This window comes from Octopus bimaculoides, chromosome 2 (assembly GCF_001194135.2).
Source record: "Octopus bimaculoides isolate UCB-OBI-ISO-001 chromosome 2, ASM119413v2, whole genome shotgun sequence".
Taxonomy (NCBI): domain Eukaryota; kingdom Metazoa; phylum Mollusca; class Cephalopoda; order Octopoda; family Octopodidae; genus Octopus; species Octopus bimaculoides.
Genome location: NC_068982.1, coordinates 65,835,951 through 65,840,124, shown reverse-complemented (window position 1 = coordinate 65,840,124; position 4,174 = coordinate 65,835,951). Strand labels below are relative to the sequence as shown.

At 32.7% G+C, this 4,174-nt stretch overlaps 1 protein-coding gene across 3 annotated transcripts in view; it reads right to left on the bottom strand.

The window, feature by feature from the left end:
• Positions 1-4,174, bottom strand: part of LOC106883106 (ceramide phosphoethanolamine synthase) — a 74,376-nt gene that overhangs the window by 44,385 nt on the left and 25,817 nt on the right. The gene's annotated exons all lie outside the window — the stretch shown is intronic.

Genomic DNA, 4,174 nt, shown 5'->3' with positions numbered 1-4,174 from the left:
TGTCGTCGTTTAACGTCCGCTTTCCATGCTAGCATAGGTTGGACGATTTGACTGAGGACTGGTGAAACCAGATGGCTACACCAGGCTCCAATCTGATTTGGCAGAGTTTCTACAGCTGGATGCCCTTCCTAACGCCAACCACTCAGAGAGTGGAGAGGGTGCTTTTACGTGCCACCAGCACGAAGGCCAGTCAGGCGGTACTGGCAACGGCCACGCTCAAAATGGTGTATTTTATGTGCCACCCACACAAAAGCCAGTCTAGGGGCACTGGCAACGATCTCGCTCGAAAGTCCTTACACATGCTGCGGGCACAAGTGCCAGAAAGGCGACGCTGGGCGAAAATTTTGACACCAAATAATAATGTTTAAGTGAGGTTAACAGTCATTGTGTGTTTCTGAATGGCTAATATGTATCTTCCATGCTTGAATTTTTCATTTTATTAATGTTCCTCACAAACTGTCAAACTCTTTTTTTTTTCCCCCCCAATCTTTGTCAGATATGACAAGAAAAAGTTTTTTAAATCAAGCATTACTGCAACAGTAAATTTTTATAATTTGTTTTAGTAAAAATCTTATACCTCAGCAGTAGCTAAAATATGTAGATATGGCAAATCGAGTGACCATAAAAAACAACTGTAAAAGTTATGCTCTAACATATTTAGTACATGTGAAAGATAACATACGTAGCTTGTTCATTAATGTATATCTCTAGCTTGAATGAAATTCTTTAGAGTTGTGTAATATATCACTGTAATATAAGATAATAAAATATGGCTCAGATTCCATGTTTTGGCAGGAGATACAACAGTTGCTTCTCAAGATATATTTGTGGAAATAAGTGCTGCATAGCTAAAGAGAGCTAACAGAAGTGGTAATAGACATCTAATGTGATGGACGATGAGTGCTGAGTGAGACTGTCAGGTGAGGGTACCACAAGAAAGTATGACAAGAAGTTGTGGCGTAAAATCTCAGGAAGCTAGACTTCACAGATGAGATGACAAAAGATCAAGATGAATGGTGACATAATGTATAGATGGAAAAACAGATATTAAAAACAACGGTGATAGTGACATACATATCTGCTTGATTGGATATTTAAATTTCTTAGACAAAATTTTAAAGCAAATGATAATAGAACACACCTGTATAAATTTTACATAACTGTCTTAATTATTAATAGTGCAATATTGAGTGTCATATGCAAGTAGCTAATTCGATTTATTTCTAAATAACAAATGTGTCCATCATTTCATTTGTAACTGAACTGGAATGATACAGTTACTTCCAGAAAGACACCAACAGCTTATACATAGTAAAGTTTCAGAATGTAGAAATACTAGGCGTTTGTAAATATTTACACATTATAGTCGATTGAATTGCCTCGTCCTTCTTGGTAATAATTTTACCGATACCGGAATGGAGAAAGGGAAAGACAACCCCAGCAGAATTTACATCAAGCAATTGGATCTGCACATATTTATTAAACCAGATTTGAATATATATCTTAATAATTATTGCTCAGTATTTGGATATTCGAAAGAAGGAACTATTGCTGTGTTGTCTCAAGTTATGTATAAATATGTGTATAGGTAAAATTGCAACAGGTTCCAATGACTTATTTTCCTTATTGAATACTAGTAATTTGTCTTTTTCCCTACCAAAAATAGAACCAGGATGAGGATTAGAACTGAACTATGGTCAAGATTGCGGTGAGATTTAGACTTAAAACTAAAAAGGTGGGAATCTAAATCCCACAATGCCAGTACATTTCTCCCGAGAGTCAGAAAGTTTTCAAAGTTTAACTGACTATATAGTACCAAAGTATTACAGTTGTAATGAAATGAAATACGAAGAAAAGTTTAACTCAGCAAAATGCAAAATAACATAAAGCTTCCTTCTGACCTCACACTAAAAACATCAATAATAATTAATATACATATGAAATAAGATAAATTTAGGGGAAAAGAAATACAGTCTGTAATATTCATGCTTCTCAAGGAAATTAGCAACGGAATCGGGTTCTTCAAAATCTTAACTCAAGCACTTAGCAAAAAATAAATGCAGTACTTCTTGCACATATACATATCTGAAATTTATAGGAAAATAAATCAAAATCAACTCATAGAATCGGTTTGCAGACAGAAAACTTCTTATTTATTGCACCCGTTATAACAATAAACGAAAAGATCCATAACAATAATAATGCCAATAAATGATGACAACGCTAATAAGCGACAATGATTTAACACTTGCTGGTTCAGTAGTTTTGCATTTTCAAAACCCGACTGTCCCGAAAACTGGGTGAAAAGTTACGATGCTTAATGGCTTTTAGAAAGTTAATCGTAGCTGCGAGAAACTGCAGGAGAAAAAAAGAAAAACTTTTTTTCGATTAGTGATGTAGTGTTGACATTTAAAACTAACTTAAGTCATTTAAGTGCTTTAAAATGCCGCCACGCAGAAATTGAGCCACGACTAGTTACAAGGTTACTGTATTTCAGAAACTTTGTATAGAATTAGCAGAAGTTTTAGGCAGACGTTAAACAAAGTTTCCGACAAATTAGCCTACACATGACATTGGGAATTGAACGCCAGCCAAACTTAGATAAGTACTCTGCTTACCTCGAGCGAGGAAATGTAAAAGAAAGCAGTTTTAGAGGATAAATACAAAGAATATATTAGCCTCTAATTTATTTTATGCTGATATGAAAGTAACAAACATTTATTCTATCGCATTTGATTTCCTGAGAAATGTCAGCTGTTGAAAATGGAATAAATCTCATTTTACTGGATATTATACACACACACATGGATTGATGAAAAGAATAATGAATACGTAGAGTTTGTGTATTTTACAAGCTGAAGTTTCTTGAATATATATTTATTTCATTATCTAACAATACTCTTTCTTTTCTATTTGTGTGTGTGTATATATATATATATAGACCATTCAAAAGTTAATTACAAGCTATGAAATATTGTAAACAGAGGATATATTATTCACAAATACACACACACACATGCACATTTATAAATGAGGTGTGTTCATCGAGGGGAAAAGTTGAAATTTCTGGTTTCAGTTTAGATTTTTATTTTAAAAATCTAAAATCTGCCAGGGATATAATTAAACAATGCTTACTTGAAACATAGTTCAATACAAATTAAAAACATATGCATGCATGCATGCATATATATATATATATATATATATATATATATATATATATATATATATATAACGTTTGCAGAAAACATAAATCCGAAAAAAGAGGCACACTTTAAAATGTAGACCAGTATATGTTCAAAATAGGGAAGGCCTGTTTATGCCATTACCTTAAGTTCCCGTTCATAAAGCTAAACCCTTTGTGGACTGGAACCTAAGGTAATACCATAAACAGGACTTACCCATTTTTAATATATATATATAATACGCGTATATGTGTATCTACTCACACACACACACACACACACACATATATATAAGCATTAAGTTTGTTGCTAACAGGTTCCTGTGAGATATTTCCAGTGACTAACACGTACATATACATTATAGATAAACAAAATTTGAAATGTACCAGTAATAAACTAAATTAAGACTGTAGTATCACAGTTAATAGGTAGCAAACTTTGCGGGTAGAATTAAGATTATATATAAATTTACTCAAAATAGCTAATAGCTGTATGTCAAATTCTTCCATTTTTAAACAAAACTTAGTGAAATTTGTAAACGAAAAACAATTTTCGTGTCATACACAAAAGAAATCTAAAAAAAAAACAAAAAAACCAAGGTTCCAAAAATGAACCCACATTAAAACTCCAGCATCCAGAGTAAACATCTACCCGGAGTTGCATACAATAGTGGATTACTTTCTATGTAGATGATGTTTATTGAGATTTATGAGAAAATAATGACAGTATTAATAGCACTATGATAGGTAGAATTTTGGCAATCGAATATAGAATATAAAGTCATTGAATTACAATCGAACTGTACTAGATTGGAAAAGATAGCGTTTTAATTCAATGTTTGCAAAGCGAATAGTAAAATAGTAGCCAAGAATCGAGAAGGCTATATATATAACATCACAGAGAGAAACATAGAGGAGTGGGCAAGGATGAGATAATTCTAAGAAGAATATAGTTTTAAAAGAAAGCATAACAAAAAAAAAAAAAAAAAA